Source organism: Malaclemys terrapin, chromosome 9, assembly GCF_027887155.1.
Source record: "Malaclemys terrapin pileata isolate rMalTer1 chromosome 9, rMalTer1.hap1, whole genome shotgun sequence".
In the NCBI taxonomy this organism is placed as follows: domain Eukaryota; kingdom Metazoa; phylum Chordata; order Testudines; family Emydidae; genus Malaclemys; species Malaclemys terrapin.
The window spans coordinates 40,166,097-40,193,416 of NC_071513.1; the positions used below are offsets into that span (position 1 = coordinate 40,166,097).

General features: G+C 46.4%; 1 protein-coding gene across 2 annotated transcripts in view; it reads right to left on the reverse strand.

Annotated features, from left to right (window-relative positions):
- GABRA3 (gamma-aminobutyric acid type A receptor subunit alpha3) overlaps positions 1–27,320 on the reverse strand; it is a 156,300-nt gene that overhangs the window by 118,033 nt on the left and 10,947 nt on the right. The window contains exon 1 of one of the 2 annotated variants that reach the window (XM_054040637.1): positions 962–1,278. The exons of the other annotated variant lie outside the window; for it this stretch is intronic. The gene's annotated coding sequence lies outside the window, so the exon portion shown is untranslated. Of the gene's footprint in view, positions 1–961; positions 1,279–27,320 lie in introns of those variants that run through there. 2 annotated transcript variants of the gene reach the window in all.

The window sequence follows — 27,320 nt, forward strand, 5'->3', positions numbered from 1 at the left end:
AAGCTGACCCCATTAGCCTATCATCTCTCATTCCCTTCTCCCTCCCTCTATAACAGAGCAGATACCCACAGTGCTGCTCAGCATTTCAGATAAACGCCACAAAAGGATGTGGGTCTATCAAACAGTTCTTTAGCCTCGCAGGTGTTTGTGTCCACCCATCCAACAAACAAACTGTCTTTACGCAGATCTGCAGTGTACTGAAGAAAAGAATAAAACATCTGTTTGTTTACCCTCTTCTATTGTTGTCCACAGAACAAGCAGCAGCTTGGATTAAAAAAACCCCTCAAAGCAACAAGGAACAAATAAGGTTTGCACAGGTCTAGAGAAAAAGCTGGGCTTTGTACTTCCCATCAGAAATACCCCCTAGATTCTCAATGTATCTTTACATTCTACTCTCATCACCCATCCACAGACAGACTCATTTGTTTCCCTGGACAAAATTGTTATTTACAACTTTGCTGTACACACCCTGCTTCCAAGCAGCAGTAGCAAGGGGGAATGCAGTAAAAGAGTCTGTTTCTTTCGATTTCCCTTCTGATGTGGGCAGTGAAAGAGAAAGGGTTAAACAAACACTAGCCATTAGTCATTTCCTTTAGGTCCCTCTCAGGCGTGTTGATGGCTATGGAGAGCAAGAGAGCTGTATGTGTGCGCAACGGTATATGTGCGTATATAGCTAGATAGTCATTGGCAATAAAGAGGTCGACCTGCCTGCAAGTTAATAAGAAGGAGAATGGTTATAAATAATGAGTAGCAATTAATAATAATTGTTCCCATCTCCAGTGACCAACATTTAATCCAGATTAAAAAAAAAAAAGCCAGAGACGCACAGAGCTTGCCATCGCATCAGCAGATTGTAAAGAGGGGAAAAAATAACCCCAAATCCATCGAATTAGAACCCCCTGCTACAAATAAATTCACTGGGACAAAGGAAAAAAAATAGAGAAGCATTTGTATTCCTTACCACGCCACACGACCCCTTCCCAAGAGCTGCCGGGAGAAGAAAAATGAATGAGCTGGAGCGAGTTATGGGATTGTTGACGTTGGGTTTCCTGCTTTCTTTCTTTCCTTCTGTCTTTCGCTCTCCCTTTTTTGTAGGCTTGGGTTTTCAGTTCGCGGCTGTCTGAGCTTGAATGCTCTGCTGTTCCAGCAGTATCTGAATACAGTGGTTGAGCTGAAAGCATTTAAACCTCTGTTGCTTCAATTGAGGCTAAAGTATGGTATTCTTGTATCTGTTACAGGGGAGAGAAGCCCAGAGAGACAGCCAGATAGGGGTATTATTGTAGGGACGGCTGCCTGAGATTCTCCTTTAGCCGTTCTGAGATTGGAGATGAAAGGAGAAAGTCTCCTCCCCACCTGCCTCATTCCCTCCCCTCCCCAGTCTCTGGAGGAGGGTTTAACAGCCCTGTCCGTGCAGATCCCTTCTTCCCCGAGAGCAATGAAACAGAAAATACACAGCAGTGGCACATCAGCCACACACAGGAAAGAGCACAGCGTGGCAGGGACACCCACTCTCCCCCCTGCCTCGAAACACTTCAGGTGGGAAAGCCAGTGTCACAAGGCATGGCCCAATGCCCTTTAAGAGTGGGGCACTGACCTGGCCTGCAGGTGGGCAGCAGGGCCTGCCCGAGCAGAGTCCTTCTGAGGAGGGGAGGGAAGCAGCAGAGGGGGCTGTCAAAGGACTTGGTGCTGATACTTCCTGGTCAAAACAGCTACCTGTTGAGCTGGTAACTCCCAAACGCTATAACCAACATGTAACAGATGGTGCTAAGCCAGGCACTCACTTGCACCCAGGACAAAGCTCCCCACCTCCTCCCATCTTTTAAGCACATTCACTTGGCAGGGGAGCATTCACTATGCTGAATCCACTCAGGCACCGTGGGTGTGAAGTTTTTGCCTTGAACTTGAATGCTGCTTGGGTTCCTATTCCAGTCAGAGACTGGAAAGAAAAGAATCCAGGCAGAAAACAAATGCAGAGAGAAAATCAGGGTTAAAAATGGAGCAGAGAGTGGGCAGAGTGAAAACAAATAGAGACACAAGCAGGGGCGAAGAGACGTTGGATAGACCAAATACAATCTTGCACTGGCTGAACTCTGGGGGATGGTTCTGTCCTTAATTCATAGCACAAGCTCTTAGCTAACTAGAAAGAGGAAGGTTACTTATCGGTAACTGGAGTTATCCAAGTATATTGCCTCTGAAGATCTACACTCTTGAGACACTTGCACCTCCTTACAAGCAGCAGCAGGGACTTCAAGTTGCACATACACACATACACACACACACAAACTCACTGAGCATTTGATATGAGATTATAAACCCAAACACCTCTGCAGATTCCCCATTCCTGGGAGAGCAACTAGGAGTAAAAGCCCCTGTATGAGGGCTGGAAAGCTCCTAATTGGAGAAAGAGGGCTGCCTTCGCATAAAAATCTTCAGACTTAGCGCTTAGCTTAAGAAGCTAATGGGGAATGGAGGGCTACATTGCAGTTTTCAGAGATGGAGACAATTCTCAATCATTCCACAGAAGCTGCCTTAGCATCTAGTAAAATGTTCCTCCATGGGATCTCTCACTGGCACACCCACTTGGTCGTAAAAAGGATTGAGTAGAGAGTCTAGTCCACTTAGACAATCTCTTGGAGGTTGACTGTTCACTTGAACGTCTCCATAAACACCACCCCCAAAAATCTGGAGGCCATAGAAAGGATTTGTCCTATCCAACTAATGGACCAATGCTCTTTTGACATCTGCTTTATGTGCTCTGAACTTCTCCTGGCTAGACACGTGGTTCTGGAAAAGAGACCAGTGGACTATTTGAGATGGCATCCAGAGAGGACTTCAGGGAGAAATTTAGGGTGCAGATTCAGCACCACTTTATCCTTACAGAACATTGTGAAAAGGATTGGCCATAGGCACTTTATCTCATTCACCTCCAGGCTGATATAATGGCTGCTAGGAATGTAGCCTGGGGAACAGGTCACAATGGAAGCACTGGCCCATGATCTCCAAGAGAGGTGCTTGAGTCTTGCCAGTACTGAATTCAAGCTTCAAGGTGGCGCAGGGTGCCTAGAATGAACCAGACCCTTGAGGAATCTTGTCATGGTCAGCTGAAAACAGTGAATGATCCATGGAGTGGAGGGTAATAAGCTGCTAAACCTGCCATATAGAACTTGAGTAGCCAAAGCAAGTGCTGTTTTTAAACAAGGAATTGAGGAAGACCTGTGAGAGTGCTGGTGCTGGATTTACCTGTGCTTGACCAACCATGGTCAGAGAGAGATCTGCTTGTTCCTCTCACTCACACGAGCTTTGCACAAGTATAACTGGAATTGAGTTCCACAAAAGTTACGCCTGAGTTACAGCATTGAGAGCAGAATCCTGCCTTTAAGGCTGAGTTTCTGCTACTTGTCTGTATGGTAAAGGATCACCATGTCTAGTACGTGTCTAGTAAAAGAATTCTTAGATTCCAAAGGAACTTGGAGTTGTGCCTCAAATGAGCATTCAAGAGCTACAGCTGCCAGGGTGCGAAGACCTGTTATGCTGTTAGAAGGAGTGATTCTGGGCCTGGATAAAGAATCTGCTGCTTCTAAGTCCTGCTTCTAAGAGGGTCAGAGGAATTGAAAAGAAGCACAGTGGTTCTGGTGACATCAGGGAGCAGAGGGATTGGGGAGGCAACATGACGGTCCTGACTCCAGTTCACAAGGAGTGAGTCTGGATCCCTGCCTGGTTTTGAGTACTGGAAAGAGAACTTGGTGCTGTCTTCCAAGGCACACAGCTCCACTGCCCATAGACTGACAATGGTCTTTTCTAATGAAGTGACCAGGGGCCACTCTTGTTGGCTGCGTTCAGACCATCTAGGAGAGATCTGCTTTTCCCAGGCAGAGAACCAAGGTGAGGTCTGGCAAAGTGGGCATGAGTCCCAGAGGCCTCACGACATAGGGTGGGGGGGTGGGGATCAGACACTCCCTTCGGAGCTGAGATAATGAATGGCTATGGTTTGTACTGACAAGCCCTTGGACAGGAGGAAGGAAAGTTTTTATTAACGCTAGCCATAGCACTTGAAGTTCTGTTCTGGATTCCTTAGACTACTCTCAGTTATTGAGATGGGCTTCCCAACCCTTGTTTGAGACATCCATCCCCGGTCCCTGCAACTGGAAGTGGAACACTGCAAAGGACACTTCTTGAGCAACCGTGCCTCCAGACTGTCCACTCCTCATCTGTAAATAACAGGCTGAACTGAAGAGGCCTTATCATTGGCTCATGGACACTCATAGACTAGAAGCCATGAGACCCAGAAACCTCAGAAAGGTGTGATTGTGCCGGAGGTTGCATCCTTAGGGAAGGGGTGGTCTTTCAAGTGCCTGCAAGCAGCTCTTGTAGGCAATGGCAGTTCCCACTATGGAACAAAGAGCTGCTCCCATGAAAGTTAGCTTCTGCCCTCAGATCAGGCTGGGGCCCATCTCTGGAGGAAAGAAGAAGGTATATGCAGGCAGGAAGAAATTCCTTGAATGTCATCCAGGTAGGGGTAGAACTGAACCCCTTAGTAGAGGCAGTATGGTCAGGAGACCTGGGTTCTATTCCTGGCTCTGTGGCTGACCAGCAGGGTGATCTTGGTTTAGTCACTTCCACTCTCTGTGCCCATTTCCCCTCTCACTGTCTTTTGTCTGTCCTTTCTATTTAGACTGTCGGTCAGGGACTCTCTTTTCACCATGTGTTTGTACTGCACTGAGCACAATGGTGCCCCAAACTCAGTAAGGTTCTCTAGGCTCTACCATAATACAAATATCTCTTGGATGAGCTGCCAGGCATTTAGGTAAGCACTCAGGGGGGCCGTGGCAACCCAAAGGGGGAATGTATGAGGTACTTCCTATGAGCAGCTCTCATTGGGATACTGAAGTAAGTAGACATCTCTCAGAACCCTGGCACAGAGGAGAAGGTGATGGTTAACGAAGTGAGAGCAACTGACTGAATTTGTTCAGCTTCCTGAAGCCCACAATGGAACAAAGTCCTCCTGTTCTCTCAGGGATTAGAAAGTACAGAGAATAGGAGGTCCTGTCCCCAAGGTGTGCTGTAAGAATGTTCATCCTTCTGAGAAGCTTCTTTGTCTCTGGACCATCCATTTCTTGTTGGGGGGATCCCCCAAAAGAGATGGGGTGGAGGGGCAACAGATGGTGGGGAGGCAACATAGCATGGTGCTGGACTGGTTATTAATTATTTGTATTGCAGGAATGCCTAGAAAGCCTAGTCTTGGACCACAATCCCACTACACCAAGCACTGTACAAAACCACAGCAGAAATACTGCCCCTGCCCCAAAAAGCTTACCCTCTAAGCATTGCGTGATTACCCTTACTTTACTCTTGCAGCTGGTCTGAGGTAGTTCCCCTCCATGGAACAATGGAAAACAGCAGTCAAACTCCAAAGCCCCCTTCACCTTCTCATGGGTTGCAGCAAACTTTCAGCACCCAGTGGCTGCATCAGGTTTGGAAATGTAGGGAAAGGCCAGCTGAATGATGGAAACTGGAAACCTTGGTTCCCAGTGAGCTTTTGTTTGCTCCCAAGCCTCCTCAGAGAAATACCCCTCTGCTTTCCTGCCCTTGAGCACAAGGCTATTAGGAAGGTTAGGGTGGAGATAAGGAGGAGATGGGAGAAAGGAGAGAGACCCTGGATCCTGTCGTTCACTCACAAACTGCCATCCATCAATCCATCACACTCCTTTTGAGAATGGCACTGAGGGGTTCAGGAACAAGGCCCTGTCCTGAGCAAATGGTAACACTGAGGCCATAAGAACAGCCAGCGATGCTCAGTGCTCAGGTACACCAGGCCCCAGACAGTACCACAGCAGGCTTAGCATGGAGGAGGTCCTAGCTGCGTGTGCTCTCTCAGTTCCAAGCAGACTCACCTGAACCATAGAGAGCATGAATTCTGTGGTGAAGTGGGGTCAGAGACAAGTCTATTCAGAAACAGAAGTGACTTGCGATTTTAAGGGATCATATTCTAAAACATTGCTATTTTTTACTTGCTTTAGCACTGATGAGAAGTACCTATGTTCCAGCCTTTGAGATCAAAGTCCTTTCAAATCACAGGGCAGGTCCATCGCATGTAATAGCACAAGCTTCCCCAGTGGCCTCCCCCACAGCTTGCCTATGTCCTGAGTTGCTGACACCACCTCTAAAGGTGAAAGAGGAGCTCATGTCTATGGCCCATTCAATCCTTGGGATTTCTTGAGATTGCCAGCAAACAGGGCCAGTGGAGATGCTGGCTCCGGGATGTGGACTGAGATCCACCAGCTTGTCCCATGGGGGCTACTAAACAGCTGCCAGGTACTAACAGCCACTCCCAGATTCGGCTGGCAACAGCACGAAAAGCTCCATTTCCCTTAACCCATCTCCAGACACTTTCCATTCTGAGGTTGCTGCACCTTAAAAGTTCCCCGTAGACCTAACACTCTTTGTCTCCTGCAAATGGGACCAAGTGCTGGTTCCCTATGCACAGCTAGAGTCAATGGACCATATTTGGGGAGTTACACTGGGGTAGGGAGGGACAGAACAATAGTGTATGGGGACATGTGTGCAGCCACTACGTACACACAACTGCTTGGCAATGGGAGCAACCCCTGCAGCCCCCCAACACTGGGGATTGGGCCAGTGGATCTGCATATTTTACAGACATGCTGGCCCCATCCATGCCCAACCCCTGCAGAGTCCCCCTGCCATTCCCCCCAGGTAGGGTGACCAGATAGCAACTGTGAAAAAACGGGACAGGGGGTGGGGGTAATAAGCGCCTATATAAGAAAAAGTCCCCAAAAATGGGACATCTGGTCACCCTACCCTCAGGCCTTGGGGGGTACACTGATTCCACTGCATATTGGGTTATATGAGCCCTTGGCAGGGTGGGTACCTTCGGTGCAGAGCAAAGCCAGGTCCCAAGTGGTCAATCTCTAGGCATCTCTCCCTGTGTTCTGGCTAAATACCAACTCTCTCACTCTTTGCTCTTAGAGCTTTCCCAGGACAGGCTCCAGAGAACTCCTGCTTCTTAGCTCTGCCCCGCTTACCACCCAGCCACGATCTTTCAGCCAGCACTTTGAAAGCATTGAGGAAGGCACTGTTGTGACATAAACGACAGAGGACCCGGGGCTTTGAGAGGTCATTCTTCATCCAAGCAAGCAGAGAAAACCAGCCGACCGACAAAGGAGCCAACTACTCTTGACATCTGGGTGTTTTATGGTGACACATTTAATAAAGACACAAGGATTGCCCAGAGGTAGCACAGCCTGGCTCGGAGATCAATGGGGAGGACGTTATCAGGGAAAGGCTCTGTCTGTGGAAGGAGGAATGTTATCAAGATGTTAACTAGTTGGGAATGTCCAGATCTGGGGCTTCTTCAGAAGGAGGGACACTACTGATCTCTGTGTTACCTGGCTGGGAATGTCATGATTTCAGCCCCCTTGGCAAGAGAATGTGAGACTCCATAGAGCTCAGTGCAACCCCTAGGACATCCATCAAGCTAAGAGTCATGAAAGCACCTTGTGAAACATGCAAGCAACTATCCTTTAATGCTTCCATCAAATGGTTTCTTTTCTTTTTGAATGTAAATCCTCCCTCCCCCCCCCCCCCCCCGCCTTTCTCCTTTACATCTAAGGCAGCTAAATATGAACAGAAACTAAAATCTGGGACAGTGGAAGCTGGGAGAGCGTTTGAGGTGGAACCTTTTTGTTATGTTCTGGGTTATTTCCTGAAGTGATTACAAGATAACTAAGAAACATCTCTCTGACTTTAAGCAAAGCAGCACAGAAATACATTACAAATAAAAGTAGCTAAGGCCCGATCTAGCAGAGCACTCAAACACATGCTTAAGATTAAGTATGTGAGGTAGTGCCATTGAACTACAGGACTATTCACCCCTGTAAGTGCTTTGCTGGATCAGAGAGTAAGAGTCCCCTCTGATGGTGCAGCCAGAGGGGGAAAGGTGCAGGGTACGTAGCACTACTCCAGTACAGCCATGCCTTCACTAGCCCTGTTTGCACTACTAGCAGGGGATCTGATGGTGGTAGGGCACAGGCCATTGTGCAACTGTGCTGTCTAGACCAGCTCTAGATGAGAAATTGTAAAACACCCTGTGCCCCATGTCCGCTAACACTGGGGCAGCTGGACCCTGTCCAGCACTGATCACTCCTGTTGCCCAAATATGCAGATCCTGGCTTTCTGTGGAATTGTGTCTAAATCATCAGACTGCTACAGAAACAGCCCTGATGTCTGGTACCCAGGGAAGGAGGGGGAAGAGTGAGGGTTGATGTGTGCAGGTGGGGAACAGGTGTATGATCTTTCCCTGCTAAGGGCCACCCGACCCGGTGAAACATCGCTCCCCAGGGGCTCCACACATTGCGGTCCTGTTTCAAGGAGGCAAGACTGCAGGGCCAAGGGCTCTCAGAGCAGAGGCTTGGATACTTTGGCACAGAGGGTGCACTGGAGAGTCAGCACTGCAGCACCGGGCGAGGTGCTGCTGCGGTTACCACAGCTGCCAGCTTACTGTGCAAAGAGATGGGGGCAGAGAGGTACAGAAACCTACCACACATCCCTACCCCAAGCCATGGCACTAATGAATGTGGTGCCATCCTCTGGGGAAGGGAGCGCTTTGGGGATCTAGAGACAGGGCCTAGTTCAGTTACACTACGGCCCCTTCACACCATTCCGCCAGCATAGCAGGGCCTGAAAGAGGGTATCATTTCCGCCTGCTTTAAGGGCCCTGGACACGGCCAGAGCAGTGCACAGGGGCCTGCGTGTGAGAATCAGGCCTATACCACTGTGGTTATTTCAAGGAAATCAATGATGGTGTGAGCCAAAAGGAGCGATCCCGGGTGTAAAGCGCTCTCCCTCCATGCGAGTGCGCTCCTGTCAGACTCGCAGTCCCGTCTCCTTCCCCTCTCATGTGGCTCTCCTGCCCCTCTCTCCCGCCTCCCTTTGCCCTGGCAGTGCCATTAAGGCAGGGGTCCCATTGTCTCCAGTCAGCTCTGCCCCCATGATCATTTGGAAAAGGAGAACTCCCCCGAGTTGCTCAGCACCAGCTCAAAGCTACACGGGACCCATCTTTCACTCTGCTTATTCTGTTTCCCTACCACACAAAACTGATGCTACTGCTCCCCCCTCCCCCCACGCCTTTACTCCTTGTTTCCGTATCAGGGGCTGCATTGTCAAAGTCGCTGCTGCTGAGTGCTTTATTAGCCAGTCTCCATGGCAACTTGTCTACAGCTTAACTCCGAGACCCCTCTCTCTCCACAGCCATAAATCAGCCACCCGACTTTGTGTCCTCCTTCATCACGACACTGTATTCTCTGTGCCTCTGCCAGATTCTCTGTAGTCTCTGCAGCCAGATTAGCAAGTCCTGCTGGAGCTGTCGCTAGCTACCCTGGCTCTGATCGGTCCTTCACAAAGCTGGAGCGGGAGCCAGGCAGACAATAGGCTGCATGCATGTCAGAGCTCTTTGTTTGCCTTATACAGAACCATGTGCAGGCAGTAATAACAGGAAACCGGCACAGTGCTGGGCTCTACTTCATCCTTTCAGACACACCATGACCCAGCCATGGCCTCTAAATCCCAACTGGGCATCATCTGGTTGGCCAAGGAAAGAGCCCAGACAAGCTGTGACATTCCAGTTTCCAGGCAACCTGGAGCCACCGGCTGGAAATTATTTGGTGGTTTTTGCAGGGGCCTATTATCTGCCAGGGAATAGAGGGGCCAAAATGGAGCTCTGAGCCAGCATGGCACAAGCCCCAGGAAAGGAAGGAAGCCAGCCCTTCCCAAATTCAGGTGTGCAGGCAGGATGCAGAGACACATCAGCTGCTGGAGGGGGCCACAGGAACGTTTGGCCTGCTCCTGGTGCAGGATACAGAGACCATGTGTAGGTGTAGGGCAGAGAGACCTTCTCCCTCTTGTACAGGGCACAGAGTCCACACAGTCCCTTCCAAGGCAGAGGTGGACAAGCACCACCTGTGTCCAATGGGGCACAGGGTCACCCCCATTCTTTCTCCCCCAAACACAGAGGAATAAAATTATCTCCATTCTGTGTTCCCATCTAGAGCCAGAGTCCTCTTGCTGCAGCCCACAGACAGCAAGTCCTCTCCCTCCTGGTGCAGGGTAGACAAGCCCAGCCCCTGTCAATATGGGGCATAGACCCAGCATGCTGGGTGACACAGAGACAGCCCCTTATCTTTTGCATTGGTATTGGCCAAAGAGACTGTTCCCTTCCTGCGTGTTCTGAGAGACACTGACTGTCCTTCTGAACTGCAAACTCTTCTATCACCTGCATTTGCTGGGGAGAATGAACCAGAGCCAACAATGGCCAGCCTTTCACTCAGCACTTTCACCACCGCACAGACAGGGAGGAATTCCAGGATGGGCAGTTCCAGTACAATTTATTCTGGCCACTGAAATTTCCTGATCCTTAAAATGAATACAACACTCTACTTCACTTCCTATATTGAGGATGTACACGATCATGACTAACATGTTACTTGCAGTCCTTGAGACAAACCGAGAGGCCCCAGCCGACATCAAGCTCCCATGGTGTAGGGAGTGTACAGACACACAGAGATAGACAACCCTTGCCCCCCACACATTCACACTTTAAACAGACCAAGCTAACAAACGGTGTGAGAAAGCAAGTGTTAACCCCATTTTACAGAAGGAGTACTGAGGCAAAGAGACAGCTTCTGGGGCATAGCACATAAGTGGGGAGTGAGTAGGCAGAATGGACAGAAAATACAGCCCCAGGGAGCTATGGGATGGCACTGGAGGACTATCAAAACCTCTGCTTCAGCTGCATTCCTACTGCAAAGCAGATGGGTTTGAGCCTGTATTACAGCAGTGTTCTGGCTCCAACCTATGCCCCCCAGCTGGCCAAACCAGCTCAAGCATAAGGGGTTTGGGTACAGATGGCGGCAGGTTGAGTTAAAACCCAGGTAAGAGCTTGGGGGAAGCCTGAAGTGAAGATATACCCCCAAGTGTCTTGCCCAAGGTCACACAACAAGCCTGTGACAGGGCAGGAACAGAAATTGGATCTGGCAAGTGCTAGACCAATGCCTTAGCCACACTGCTCTCTTTCCTTTCCAGCCACATTCCCAGAGATGCCTGCATTCTAGAGGAGGATGAAGCAATCCTGACTTATACGTATCACCCCAAGAGACACACTTGAGGCTTAACTGATATATAGATCAACAAACGTTTAAAGCTAATACATCCTCATGTAGCATGTCATGGACCTTTGGAACTGTGGCCCACCACGTCCCCATGGCAAAATAGATAGCTGGAATCATACAGTTTTATCATGCAGCATGAGCAATCTGCAGCAATGGTAGCCAGAGAGTCAAGTTAAAACGCTACACAAAGTATCAAAGATCATCACAAACAGGACAAGTTGAAATGGTTCGAATTTCCAAACTTCAAGCAGTGAGTGAAGCAACAACATACAACACAGCAGAGAGAGATGGACATTGCATTAGTCCTGCAGCCATATATTGGTTACAAGAGGAAAAAAAAAACAACGGGGGGAGGATGTGTCAATGTGCCCTCCTCTGATAGTAAAAATAATACCTAACTTTTATATAGCACATTTCCACCAGCGGATCTCAAAGCACTTTACAAAAGGAAGTCACTATCATTATCCTCAATTTACAGATGGGGAAACAACTTGCCTAAAGTGACCCAGTAGCATAGCCAGGAATAGAAACTAGGTCTCTGGAGTCTCAGTTCAATGCTCTACCTGCTAGGTTAAACTGCCTCTGCTCTTCTTAGAGCTGCATCTTTGACTCCAGTGTTGGTTCAAAAATCATGATGGCCTCCTTGCACAAAAATCATGACATTTTAGAACTGAAGCATTTGGAGTCAGATTTGCAAAGTAATGTAGGTGCCTACAGATGCAGATAGGTGCCTTGTGGGATTTTCAAAAGCCACTGGGCAGATTAGATATCTAACTCCCAATGGGATCAATACCTTTGTACATCTGGCCCTTGGAGTCTTATTTATTTGCCTTCTGGATTTTGAACCTTCAGGGTTCACATCTGCAAGTTATTCTCTACAGCTATGAAGGCTAGAAACTTATTTGTGTTTTTAAGTGAAAGCGGAGATTCTGGTGTGTTCAGCTGACGCAAGAGTCTGGGCCTTAAAGAAAGGCATAAAATATATGAGACTTAGGATAAAACCAGAGGAGTTGACAGCACTGACTGGGGTGAGCATCTGATGTTCCTATAAACTGAAGGCATTGTTCCCAGTCCTCCCTAGCCCAACCGTGCTCTCTTCAGCCCACTGGCTCCCCCAATATGGGAAGGCTGGACTCATTACTTCACCACCACGAGTGCAGCCCTGGACTCCTCCGTTGTTGGGCACCGAGCGATAACCAGCAGCCAGTCCCCAGGATGCCACCAATTTGAGAGTCTGGAGCCCCACCAGCGCTAAGAGCAGCTAATCTGAGACACTGACGAAAGGCTCTGCGATAGCCAGGCATCTCCTGTGATCTCTGTGAGGGGACCCCATAAATAGGTATGGGGTGGGGCCACTGGGGACACTGCCTGGGACATGGCATAGTAGGCATTGGCCTGTGGTGGCAGTTCCATCCCCAAACCTGTCCACAGGCAGCAAGCCAGCCATGCTGCATGGCTGTAACGAAAGCTGTTAGTGGCAAGGAAACTGAATCGCGCTTCCTAAAGACAACAGTTCACTCAGGACTGATACCTGCTACTCTAACAAGGGCTCTAACTAGCCAGGGTGGAGGAGGGGCTGAGGTGTGATGCCACCACGGTGCCCGTGTTTTGGTCCCTGGAAGATTAATATCTTGCCATGTTTGGTAAACTTTAGAGGGATAATGGGAAACGGGGGGAGAAAGGGGGAAAGAGAAGCTGCCTAACACTCAGAGTGAATCTCATTAGCTCTAATTAGCTGAAAGGAACCAGCAGAGACCCTGGTAATAAGAGCTCCTGATGATATTAAGGTGAACTACAGCAGCAGGAGATGCAATTCAGAGCCCTGGCTCCTGGAGGACTCAGCGCAGGATGGTGTCAGGCAGGGACAAGTCACATGCTCATGAAAACGCAACATGATACAGAGCACAGCAGCTTAAAGGAAGAAACAAATCAGTACATACTTGGTGTGCCAGTGCTGCCACCTCTTCTGCTCCTGATGAGGCACCAGGGCCCGCGGGGAAGGTCTCTGCACACCCGATGGCTGCGCTTTGGTCTGTCAGGCCTTCAGAAGGTTTGTATGTTTTTTTCAAGCAAGTGCCTAGAATAGTGGATGCTCCTTCCAGTCTTTTGGGGCTGGAGGTTTGGCAACAGCAGCATTTCTCAAGATCTCTCCTTCCCGCCCCTGCTGGAATCAAGCAGCCCAGATTTCAAAGGGATAGCTAGCACAAACGTTCAGACCATTTGGTCCATCTGAACCCAGACACCCATCTCCAGTACAGTTCCCAACTTATGCTCTTCCATTTGATTAAAAATAAACATGGATCCTAACTGGAGCTGGGTGACTAGCAGAGTTTTTGGTTCACAGGAAATTCTGATTTTTCTTTAAATAATCCTTTTGGGATTGAATGAAACATTTGGTTTGACCCAAAATGAAGCAGCATTTAATTTAGATTCTGAGCCATTTTTTGTGTTTTTTTAAATTTTAATATAAAATTAAAGAAAATTTCAAAACAAAGTCATTTAAAATAGGGGAATAAATCTAAAATGTTCATCCCAAAATGTCAAAACTAACTGTTTCAATTTTGGGGGGAGGCAGGGGGGCTTTTATAGTTTTTTTTTTTTTTTTTTACCAAAATTCAGTGACATCAACGTGCAGTCACAAAATGTTTCAGTGGTGCTGACTCTGCAGTTTTGCCTAAACAAAGCTTCAGTCAAAGATTTTTGCCCAGCTCTACATTTGGTTCATCCAAACCCATACACCCAACCTTTGCACTGTATCCACATTTTTGCTGTTCCAGTTGATAAAAAGTAGAGAGGGGTCCTAAACTGCATCCCGCATCTAAAACTGCTGTCTGAACTGAGTTCCAAATTCAAACACCCTCGAATTTACCAACTGAAGCCTTCTCATTAATTCTACATTGCAATACAGACCCTCAGCAGCAATTCTTAGAGCCTGGATCAACAGACGTATGCGCACACCTGACTACCCATGCTAAAAATAGCAGTATAGATGTTTCCACTTGGGCTGGGGTTTGTTTCTGAAACCCAATGACACAGGTGGGTCTCAGAGCCTGAGCACAAACATCTATGCTATTTTGAGTGCCGGGGCACGGACCCTGAGTCTGTAGACCTGAGTTCTGAGACTTGCTACAGTGGGTTTTTTGGTTTTGGGTTTGCTGGTTTGTTTGTTTGTTTTTTTGGGCAGTGTAGACATACCCAAGAAGGCTAGGATCATTCCGCTATAACTTCTGGTGGGGGAAGGGAAAGAGAAGCAACAATTAGCATGTTCCCTTCCATCTAGCTCCTAGCCATCTCCATAGTTACAAAGGAATACTCCTCATTTATGGAAGCTGCTGCATTGTGGCACACAGCACTTTCTGTAATTGTAATTAGTGGATTAAGAATGTTCAGTCAATCAGGAGATCCAACTGACTAAACGACATTCCCTAATGTCAGCATTCAACTGCTGATAGGTGTGCACCAATTCTCCAAAAAGGGCCATATTTGCGGCATTTAATGTACCCACCCTACATGCATCTATACAATATATGATTTGAAAGCTTAGTTTATGTACATCAGATGAGGTATGATGTGGAGCTGTCAAGTGGGTAAGCCTCTACGCAAGGTGAAACCATAGTACCCAAAATGAGAAAAGTGTCATTTTTTTGCACAGTTCCAGAAATACCGCAACAAGATTATGATGACAGTTTTTACTGTTTACATTACTTTCAGCACCTTAATGTGGTGTTTATTGATCAATGCTATCAAATAACAGTGTATTAACAGATTGTTTTGTTAGTTTTGCATGGGGAAATATTTTTCAGAAACATATAAGCAAGTTGAATTGGGCACAGTTCATAGTTGTAGGGAACCCAGGAAAGGAAAACTGATCAAAGGGCATCTTGTTCACCTGCTTCTATAGCCACCAGAGCAAGTGCACCCTCCAGCGACTGGTTCTGGTGCATTGTTGAGCAAAAAACACACAAGACAGACAAGGAACTTCATAAAACAGAAATATTTGAGAGAGCAACTAATCTAAGGGAGGCAGCACTTTAAAGAGGAGATGGTGACACATTGCGCAGAATATCGGTAGAAGACTTGATTGCTAAAGGTGCAGTTTATCACTCAAGAGGCCTTTTTTCTACTTGATTAAAACAAATCAAAGCAAAACCACGCAATTACAACTGCAAAAATACAGTCACCTTATGACATTGCATTTTATGAGCTGAGATGGTAGACAGTGATTTTATATACAAGAAGGTTCTTCTGTACAAACTGCTACAAAGATATAAAGCCCTACTTCCCTCAGATGTAGAAACTGCAAGCTATTCCAATAGCAAATTACAGGCAAGATTAGAAAAAACATTATGGCTCTGCAATTTCATTCCATGCACAGCATGGACAAGGCAAGTCTACCATTGTTCTATGCAGTGCAATGTCATTAGCTGATGCTATGCAAGCTGCTAGCAATCTGAAGCAGGAACTTAAGTCATCCAAATGTTTTGTGGATGTTTTTCTGGAGAGTGAGCCTGATGAACAGCTTTCAAATGAACAAATGGTTTTGTAGAATGCTGCTTCAATCCTTCAGCCTGAAGTAGTCCCAATGAAAGCTTCAGTATATTATCCAAAGCCAGGTGATTGTAGTTTACAGAGGTCAACTACTTGTGTCAGCACCACACCTTCACAGATTCTGCATCAGTTAGGATGAATGGAGACAGTTCATTACTAGTGCTGCAAAAAATGAAGTAGAAAGACTCCAGGGAGGTGTGTTCTTTCCAAATGGAATTGTACCACTTCATATTGGTGGAAATCTCATCCATGAAGGTGATAATATAGACATCAGTGCAGAGACCAAATACCTCCCATTCAATGGCGAGAGTGGTATTTCAAGAACAGTCTGCAGGTATTTCTTGTGATGCTGGAGTATCACTGAAGTGTGGAAAAGAAAAGGCACTTACTCTCTCCGGGCAATCAGAGTCTCTGATGCAGTGTGCAGCATTTGAAAAATCTAGAACCAGCCATGAAAAGGTTCTTGAGAAAATAAACCCATCACCTACAAATGAACAGTGTCTTAAGACTGCTACCTTGGATGGTCTACCAAATGACACTTGATATTGTTCACGTTCAGGTCATCCCATTTTGCACTGGTTACAACCACAAGCTTGCAACAAAGGGCTTGTCTTTACTACCAGGGAAATTGACACTGCTGCAATTGATGTAGTGGGTGTTGATTTAGCGGATCCAGTGAAGACCCGCTAAATCGATGGTAGAGCGATCTCCAGTTGATCCCGGTACTCCCGCTCCCCGAGAAGAGTAAGTTAAGTCGGCCGGAGAGCGTCTCCCATAAATGCTGCGCAGTAAAGACACCACAGTAAGTCGACATAAGCTACATCGACTCCAGCTATGCTATTCACGTAGCTGGAGTAGCGTAACTTAGGTCGACTTACCCCAGTAATGAAGACAAGTCCAAAGAACACCTACACTGCAGTTGCCTATGCACCTATAGTGGATGCCAAACCAGCTGACATTGCCACAGTCTATACTACTGAAATGTAAGGAAATGTTGGCAGGTCTAGGACACCAGCAGGCTGTTCAAATGACGGATCAGCAGCTGTATGGTGTTGTTCAGCAAGTGAAATGGACTCTCCCAAATGAACTTGGTACAATGTGATTTGCCAGGGTGGTTTTCACACTCCAGACTGTTGGAAAATTTGGGGGAGATGCAGGATTGCTAGACCTTCTTGTTGAGTTGGACGTGTACGCAGCATGTACTGCAGATCAACATGAGATGCTCACTGGTAAGCAATTCAACCATGCTGTGTGTGGCTTGACTATAGCATATGAGACCCTGAGTGCTCTGAAACTTTATTCATTTGTTCAGTGGGGTGAGCAGGGAGTTCATGTAGTTCCAGCATTTGTCTGGTAAATGTTGGCTGACACTCAAAAGGTATTTAAGTCTGAAGACACTGAGTCCTTGCAGCATGTTAATAAAGAGCTTGATGATACTGTAACTCAGAATATGCCACCTGCCACTGCTGGAGGAATTTCAGACATGGGGGTATGCGCAGTCTCCTACATTCCAGTTCCAGGATCATTTTCTCCAGGTTATGCAAAGCCAATTTCTAAATGTCTGTACAGAGCAAGAGGGTGATTGGAAATACCCTGCATGCCACACTTCCATACTTCTTTACTGCAAACAGGCCCAGCTATGCCAGATGGATGCCAGTCTACATTCCTGATACATGAAATCTCCCTGAAGAAGTACCCAGTGCCTTTGGATCTGTGCACATCAGATTTCTGGTTCTTTCAATGGATTTTGGAGTGACAGGGGAACAGAGAAAACTGTCAAAGACTCAGAAGGCAGCAGAGGGATTATCAGACTGACAAGAAAGCAGCCAGCCCTTGTCAGATTACCCTTTAGATCATTGTTGGGATTCTTTGAGGTCACAAAGAAACCCAATTTTATGTTGAAATAATACACAGTCATTAAACTAACAGAAATGAATGAAAATATTTCTAAGGAGTCATTTTAGCATGTTGATGATGTAACTGTTTATCCATTTCTATGGAAACAGTACCACTTGACAGTGCCACATCATACCTCGTCTTAAAGCAGACATAATAAGCTTTCAAATGATGTACGATGTGCATGTATATAGAGAGGGTACATTAAGTCGACCAAATCAGTGGTGTCTGCCACTCATCTATGGGTTGTAGTGTGAAGCCAAGAGCTCTCTCCATTACAGGCCCATGTGTGTCTTCAGAGCAATTCCATTTCCATTAGCCATCCGGCCTTTCACCTGAGTAAACCTTCTAGTTTCAACCATAAATTACAATTGGTCTCACTCTTCTCTCCCTAGTGGGCATTTGTTTGCCTCACCATAACCCTGCTTCCATCAGAAAAAAACCCAAACCCTAACCAGGACAGCCTCATTTGCAGCCTCTGCTCAAGAAAGACCCATAGCAGAGGGCAATAAGTCACAAAATAGGTGTATTGGCAGAGCTAGGTGGCAGTTCTAGGACTGAACCAGCAGGGGGTGCTAGAGACCACAAAATCGGTGCATTGGAATTGCTGGGTGGGGGTATAGGATGGAATAGCAGGGGATGCTGCAGTTCAAGGTATTGGTGCATTGGCATCGTTCAGTGAAGTTCTAGGATTGGAATATCTGTGAATCAAGACAGAAGCTATCACAGTGGCAGTCATGCTAAGCTTCAGCCAGTGCTATTAGCCTGCCACTTTCCTGAGCACTAAAATAAATCCACACCAAAATATAAACCACATAAATAATCATTTGCCTCTTTTAAATTCAAATGCATGGGGGATTCCATCTAGGTAATTTATGGTGTGTAACTGCTGATACGCCAATCAAAGGAAACCCAGCGTAACAAATGCATTAAGAGAGACTTCACTGATCTTATCTCCACAAACAGTGGCTTAATTCCCTCAATCCCAGCTAATCAGTCTGCTTCGTTACATCTCTCACACAAAGGAGGATGCGTTCAGTGGCATGCACTAAGAATTAGTCATGCAATCCCCAGCTAATTTCCCTCACACCATGCCCAGGAGGCTGTATTGGTGGGGAAGAGCATACTTGGTGGTACAGTGGGTCAAATACACCCTATAGAGCTGGTCGACAAATCTCCATTGAAAGGTTTTTTCAATTGAAAAATGGTTTTTTTAAACAAACTGGACATTTCCACCCCCCAAAAATCAAGTTTTTGATGAAAACTTCCAACTAAAATTAACATGTTTTCATCAAAGCTTTTTTTTTTTTTTTGCAGGGAAAATCGTTTCTTGACCAGCTCTAACACCCTTCATATCTGGAGATCTGTATTCAAAACCAGGCAAGGCTCACCAGTGACACGAGTTTGCATGCCTCTGTAGACCTTAGTTGCATGCAACTTCTTCACAGCATCTAGCAACTGCCTGCTGTACAAATCCATGTATGATTGATTGTAGTTGTGATTTCAACCACAAGAGAAACCATCCTGGATTTACTTCCTCCCTGTCAGTAAGAAGATGAGAAGGAATGGAATACGCAGTCACAAGCTACTGTAATTCAGCGGAGGAAGCAATGGGATCACATAGGTCAGCAACAGCTAGGTATTAGACTTCAGGATGGCAAATTTGGGGGACCCAAGTCATCCAATGAGCTAGCTTTAGTACACTAAGATAGTTGGTGTCTATATGGCACAATGTGTCTATGTTGCACATTGTCGATTTGGATTGTAATCAGGGGCCTGTTTTACTGAATGTAAAGCAACCAACATTTTTGTACTGTATAAATACAATCATTAGAAATAAGATGGGAATCCTAAAAAAAACCCTAAGGTGCCACAAAACTCTTGATACAGAATGGCAAAGGACTACTTAGCAAATCTGAATATACACAAAGTATCCAGTCTGTATGGTAAGGTCTTCCCTGGGACATTAAAGGAATTTGATATCACACATAGGGATTGCTCATGCTCCCTTTAAAGTCAATGGGAAAAGTCTCATTGAAATCATTGGGATTAGGGAATATGGCTGGGATTTGGAAAATCAGGGGCAAGTGCTAGGATAGGAAAAATGCAGTACCAGTTTTTAAACAGGGAAAGAAGAGTGAACCTGGCAGCTTATATCCCATTAGCCCCTTTCCCCACTAATGGAGCATGGAGCAGGTCCTCAAGGAATCAATTATGAAACATTTAGAGGAGAGGAAAGTGATCAGGAACAGTCAACATGGATTCACGAAGGGGAAGTCGTGCCTGACTAACCTAATTGCCTTCTATGATGAGATAACTGGCTCTGTGGATGAGGGAAAAGCAGTGGATGTGTTATTCCTTGACTTTAGCAAAGCTTTTGATACGGTCTCCCACAGTATTCTTGCCGCCAAGTTAAAGAAGTATGGGCTGGATGAATGGACTGTAAGGTGGATAGAAAGCTGGCTAGATCGTCGGGCTCAATGGGTAGTGATCAATGGCTCCATGTCTAGTTGGCAGCTGGTTTCAAGCGGAGTGCCCCAAGAGTTGGTCCTGGGGCCGGTTTTGTTTAATATCTTTATTAATGATCTGGAGGATGGTGTGGACTGCACTCTCAGCAAGTTTGCAGATGACACTAAACTAGGAGGCATGGTAGATACACTAGAGGGTAGGGATCGGATACAGAGGGACCTAGACAAATTAGAGGATTGGGCCAAAAAAAACCTGATGAGGTTCAACAAGGACAAGTGCAGAGTCCTCCACTTAGGACGGAAGAATCCCATGCACTGCTACAGACTAGGGACCGAATGGCTAGGTAGCATTTCTGCAGAAAAGGACCTAGGGGTCACAGTGGACGAGAAGCTGGATATGAGTCAACAGTGTGCTCTTGTTGCCAAGAAGGCTAACGGCATTTTGGGCTGTATAAGTAGGGGCATTGCCAGCAGATCGAGGAACGTGATCATTCCCCTTTATTCGACATTGGTGAGGCCTCATCTGGAATACTGTGTCCAGTTTTGGGCCCCACACTACAAGAAGGATGTGGAAAAATTGGAAAGAGTCCAACGGAGGGCAACAAAAATGATTAGGGGTCTGGAGCACATGATTTATGAGGAGAGGCTGAGGGAACTGGGATTGTTTAGTCTCCAGAAGAGAAGAATGAGGGGGGATTTGATAGCAGCCTTCAACTACCTGAAGGGGAGTTCCAAAGAGGATGGAGCTTGGCTGTTCTCAGTGGTGGCAGATGACAGAACAAGGAGCAATGGTCTCAAGTTGCAGTGGGGGAGGTCCAGGTTGAATATTAGGAAACACTGTTTCACTAGGAGGGTGTGAAACACTGGAATGCGTTACCTAGGGTGGTGGTGGAGTCTCCTTCCTTGGAGGTTTTTAAGGCTCGGCTTGACAAAGCCCTGGCTGGGATGATTTAGTTGGGAATTGGTCCTGCTTTGAGCAGGGGGTTGGACTAGATGACCTCTTGAGGTCCCTTCCAACCCTGATATTCTATGATTCTATGAAACAGATATTGAGAGAAAAATCATTAAAGCACGTAGGGTGACAAACACAGAGGTGATGCATAAGGTGGAGAGGTGTAAATTTCATGTTGTAAATGGATGCAAAAGTATGTAAATAAATATATTTTAGGTAAATCCAGAAGGAGTTCACACTGGTGTAACTTGCATAGTGGAGGGCTGGAAGTAGATGTAAATTACGTACATTTAAATTCCCTCTAGATTTTTTTTAAACTCACCTCTGAGTTTGGCTTGCAAAGCATAACAGAACCATGAGTGAGAATCAGCATGGGTTTGTACAAAATACGCTTTGCTGCAAAATTAGCGTATGAAGGGAATGCAGCAGATGGAATGTTTTGGAGTTCAGTCAAGTGTTTGATACTGTGCCTGATAAAAATCTTATTTGAAAAATCCATTCAAGTTGACTTGGGTAGGGACCGTGTCATATGAACTGAAAGGCTGCAAAGCAATCGTTAATGTAAACATTGTATGATAATGTAAATTGCAAACAGCAGTGTGTTGAGCTGGCAGGAGGTGTATAGTAGGAGGGATAATGCATGGATCAGGGCTAGATCTGGTCTTATTTAACATCTTAATTACCGATCTGGAAGAGGGAAAGAGTGGCATGTTAATTAAATTTGGAGAGGATCCTAAACTGTGAGGAGTTGCCAATACTACAGAGGGCAGAGAAATCATATAAAAGGTGTGAGTGAGATTAGACACATGAGCAGGAAATAGAGCAATCCATTACAGAAGAAAAATGCCCCAGGGGAAGGGGCATAGATGAGCCCTGAGAGATTAACCCAGCAGAATCCCTGAGTTATAACAACCTTCTTCCCTGAATCAATTTACAGCGCTGCAACTTTCTCACTCAGGGGTGTGAAAAAACACCCCCCTGAGCGCAGCAAGTTTCAGCGCTGTAAAGCACCAGTGTACACAATGCACCAGCACTGGGAGCTACGCCCCTCATGGAGGTGGGTTTTTTAGAGTGCTGGGAGAGCTCTCTCCCAGCGCTCTGCCGGACCACACAAATCATGTTAAAGCGCTGCCAGTGTAGACTAGCCCTAACAGATGCCAAATGGAGAAAGGATTGCAGGAAGCACACTACACTGCTGATCCCTCTCCATGGTCCCTGCCCACTGCACTACAGAAATAGGGACTTGGGCATGCCTTGCCTTAGAGAAAGGATCCCCTAGAGAGACGTGCCCGCAATATTCTATGTTCCCTTCGGAATCAAGGGCACGGGAGAAACCAGCAGTGCCTGCTTACTGCTGGGAGACCCCGTTGAAGAATCATCCGATTTATAGCCTCACACAGCACCAGGAATGTAGTACTGCAGCCTCTCGTGCAAATGAATGGGCCATAGCACATTGAAGGGTTTTTGTTCTGTGGCCATGCTGCGGCTTTGCAAGGCTTAACCCATTAACATAATGTAATCCCATGAAACAAACAACATTCTGAAGGAAAAAGATGCCTGCAAATATGGAGGGAGCTGATTGGTTGAAGCCAGAGGAAGGAGGAGCCAGCCATCTATAAAAGCACTCTCTGGGAAGTAGGCAGGGTCAGGGCAGTTTGAGTCAACACTCCATGGAGGCCAGAGAACTTACCTGGAAACCGAGCTGCTTTTAAGTGGCAATTATTGTAGGAGATGATCCAGTCCAGTTTGTTTTAGGGAGCTGTATGTATAGACACACTGTTCTGGTATCAGTTGTGTGACTTTGAGCAAGTCACTTCACCATTCTGTGCAGCTTCTGTTTATCCATTTATTACATGGGGATAACAGTACTTCCCCAACTTCACAAAGCGCTTTGAGATAGCAGCTTCTGTACACCAATCTACACACTAAGTGTTAGTTTCATTTAAAAGTTGTCTACAGCATTGAATCCCAAATGTAATTGTACCAACATGCTGAGACAAAAGGTTCTGCTGACCTGTCCCATGGCTGCTATTAGCATGTTTTCACATCCACTTAATCTATATTCTGCTCTGAGTCTGGGCACTTTCCAAATCCCTTTGTTCCAGCTTAAGGCACAATGATTACTTACGTGCTCCAGCAGCATCCTTTCCTTCCAACACACACCTTTCCTGCCTCCTTTGTTGAGACATGTGTTTTGTGTGTGCATTGCCAAGCCAAACCAAGATGTCATTTCCAAAGGGAACCAAGGAAAGGTTATTCCTTAACATGCATTGCAGTCCAGATCTTAGTCTTATTCATTAACATCATTAATATCATAACCAGCACGGAGTTAGCAGAAATGATGCCAGGGAGAAATGAAGGCTGGGATTTCCCAGGGTGCTCAGGGAAGTTAAAATTCAATGGGAGTCGGACTCAACACCCAGCTGAAGTTTTGTCAAGAAACAGAGGAGTAATCTCCAAATATTAGGAAAGTGATAAGGGTGAAATCGGACAGAAAAGCAAGTATTTGAGGGGGTGGATTGCTAGTTGGATGGTTTATCATGGTGGGTCTGGTAGCACTGATTGACCATTGTCAGACACCACTTTCAGTTGCTTAAAAGTTTTCCAAACTTTAATGGTTTAGGCTGAAATTTTCCATGCCAATTGTCTGCCTCAGGCTAATAATTTCTGTACATTTCAAGTAAACCAGTTCAGCTACTTTTGAGAAGGAGACTAAGGGAGATGATATCATTTTGTCCATGCTAAAAAATTCTGGTGACTTTAAAAAAAAATGCTCTAGTGCCTCTATGCTTTGGAGCAGGGATTTGAAATTGGCCAGGGGGAGCCTTTTGACATCCCTATGAAAAAATCAGCCCAAAGTCAGCCCCGTTATAAGCCTTTGAAAAATTGCAGTTCGCACCTACTTAGTAGAGACTTCACAGCTTTTAGCAGCTAAATTATCCAAAGATTCCATCCATAGGGGGCATGTTTCAGCCTGGCACTGAGCAAGACTTGCTCTGCATTTGCAGCTCTGGACTGTTGCAGGCAGGGCCCAGGTCCAGGCATCTACACTTAAAGCAGGGAGACTGTCTATCCTGTGTTCTGAATGACACTCCCCCAGGCCCAGGCAACATGAAGGAGGAAGCTGCCTGATTCAAATACAGAAGTGACAAGAGACAAACCAGTGGGGTGTGACGGGCAGGAGAAGTAGATTGGGACAAGGAGCCTGGGAACAGAGAGACTGGGCCTGACGGCTGGTGGATGTGGGAAGAAGGAAACCTGGGAGCTAGGGTAGGGACTGGGGCAGAGATGGGGAAGATTGGGAACCAGTAGGTTGGGGGAGACTGAGGTCAGATGAAGAGCCAGGAGGAGACTGGGACTGGCTGAGAAAGGAGACTGGGACTAGGGAGGAGGAGGTGATGGGGGAGGAGAGACAGATCTAACAAGGAACTGGGAAGCAGCGGTAAGAGACAGATTAGATGAGGAGCCCAGGGAGGGATATTTTGACTGGGAGCCAATGGGAATAGGGTGGTCAAGGGGTGGGGCAATTTGAGGCCAGGGAGGGGAAGAGAAATAGAAGATGAGGAGCCGAGAGGCTGGGACTGGGGGCAAGGAGATTGGGCTTGGGACGGGCGGAGAGCTGGACTGGGACAGGAGTGTGGAGGGGTAAGACTAGTACTTGCTGAGCATTGAGGGACTGGGATGAAAAGCCTGAAGAATAGGGTCTGAGACCAGCTAGATGAAGAGAATGGGAACCTTCTGCAAAAAGGCGCCGGAGATGGGTAAGTGACATGACTGGGACAATGGCAGGTTGTTGAGGATGGGGCAGAAGGAGTCAAGTTTGGGGGGAATGGGGAGAAGAGTCTGTTACCACCAGGGAATGGAATCCAAAATTCCCGAGCCTCACCAGTCCTCTGCTGCCAACAAATATCTGTGAAACCCACTGGCAAAGTGTCCCATACCCTTCTAGCGCTGGTCCACATACAGGATGACAACCTACTACAGCTATCAGTTACTCAGTTAGCTCAAGTGGCAGTGTAGCAAATGTAAAGGTTCCAACCCTGATGATGATCCTTGTGGGTGTCAATATGGTGCCAAACAATGGAATTTCTATTATTTCTGTTTGCCTTTTTTTTTAAAGTAGGAAATTACAAAGTACATTAAAAGAACATTAAGGTTGCATAGTCAAGCTCTCAGAAGTTAGGAAATGCCAGAATTAAATTTGCCTGTGAAAATACAAGACAAATACAGGGGAAAAAGAGTTGAAATAAAGCAAAGTTAGTCTTTCGGTGAATTCAGGTGTTGGAGTTAGGCAAACAGGGCCAGATTTTCAAGAGAGCTCAGCATCCAATAGGCAAAAACTCTTCTGAAAATCTAATCACTTATTTAGATGCCTAAGGGGGAACGGAGATCTCCTGAAAATCTGGCCCTAATTGTGGGTTGTGGTCCCTTGTGAAAATTCTAGCCATGTAACAGAAGAGAAATAAAAGGGGAGGGAGCAATGAGAAAGAGCATCCGAAGCCATGTAGAGCTCAGCAGTAAAATTTCAGTGCTTGTATAGAGAAAATTAATAGCACTGAGGCTTTATAAAAACCCGAAATGATCTTTTCCTGGATCAATCAAGTTCTTATCCCTAATACTTGAACTTGAAGGGTCCAATCAGTGCAGTTAGACCTCCAAAAGTGCACACCGATGAGATGTGCCAAAACAAATTCAAAGGCTGACCAACATATTTTACAGCTGACTGAGAAGTTAGGTGCGCAGACAGCAATGGGTGGTGTCCAAGATATCTCGTCATGATTATCGAGGAAGGGGGAATGTGGCACAAAATTGTGTCACCAGCTCAAGGTGGCAGCAACACAAGTATGAGAAGAAGAATCTTGATAAGCAGTCTCAATTGGGAGATGGCCATTCAGTGGGGAGGTACATGCAATGTAATCATAGAATCATAGAACTGGAAGGGACCTCAAAAGGTCATCTAGTCCAGTCCCCTGCACTCAAGTCAGGACTAAGTATTATCTAGACTATCCCTGACAGGTGTTTGTCTAACCTGATCTTCAAAATCTCCAGTGACAGAGATTCCACAACCTCCCTAGGCAATTTATTCCAATGCTTAACCACCCTGACAGTTGGGAAGTTTTTCCTAATATCCAACCTAAACCTCCTTTGCTGCAACTTAAGCCCATTCCTGCAAATCAGCTGACTTTTACTCATAGGCTGCTCTTTGAGATTGTTTGATGAATAATGTCTTGTACAAACAAATCTGAAAGCTGTCCCGGGTCTGGCTTGGTGTCCCATTATCAAATAATCTGCCATTGTTTGTGAACCTGTCTCCTTCACTATTAGACTCCCCACCCACCCAGGACCACTGATTATGGCCTCCTTCCTGCTTCCCACCTTTGATTATGCTTACACTATGGCACCACAGGTATGTTGAAGCTGCCTAAGGCCAGACCATGGACATGCTCCTAATTGCTACGACCACACCATGCTGGCCATTAGCACTGTGAAAGTCAAGTTTGCTCTAAAGTGCGCTTCTCCTTGGCAAGGGGATAGAATGCACTGGCTATTTTTGATGTACTGCATACTCTTGAGTTTCAGGTAAGTTGGAGCTGTGGGTGACTCTTGGGTTGGCTCTTTTCTTCCCCAAACCTGTCCATCTAGCCCTAGCTATCATCGGAGTCTCCAAAGCACATTCACAAGGCACTCCACAGCTACTTGAGAGCTCTGGAGATCAGGATTCTAGCTGCTAGGCTAGCTGTGTTCTTGGGGGCCACAGATGGCAGTGGCAGGGAATGTCCCTCAAACTCTGTGGGGAGGAGAGAGAGAGAAAACAGGACAAAGGATGGTGAGAATGTGAGAAAAGACAACTGGTGGTGAAGAGGAGACAGCAGAAGATGACGGGGGAGAGGGCAACTGGTAAGGGATGGCAAGACAACTGCTAAGAACCCCCACAGACCTCACTGCCCTCCACTACAACTGCCGGGTGTGCTTGCGGTTTGCCATTGCTAATAGAGACATAGCAAAGTACACAGGATTTATTCAAGTCTCCTGCTTTTAAAGCTGGTCAGCTTCCCCTCCCCGATGCCACCCGCCACCACTTAAGATTTTATGCCAAAAAAGGAGTTTAATCAAAAACAATTTTTCCCCTGAAGACACTTTGGTTGGAACATTTCATTTTGTGGGGGGAAAAATTTGCATTTAAAAAGACTGAAGTCTCTTCAAAATAACGAGAACATTCCCACTTTAAAAAACAGCATCAACAACTTTCTCCTCCATTTTTCCCCCCACTGG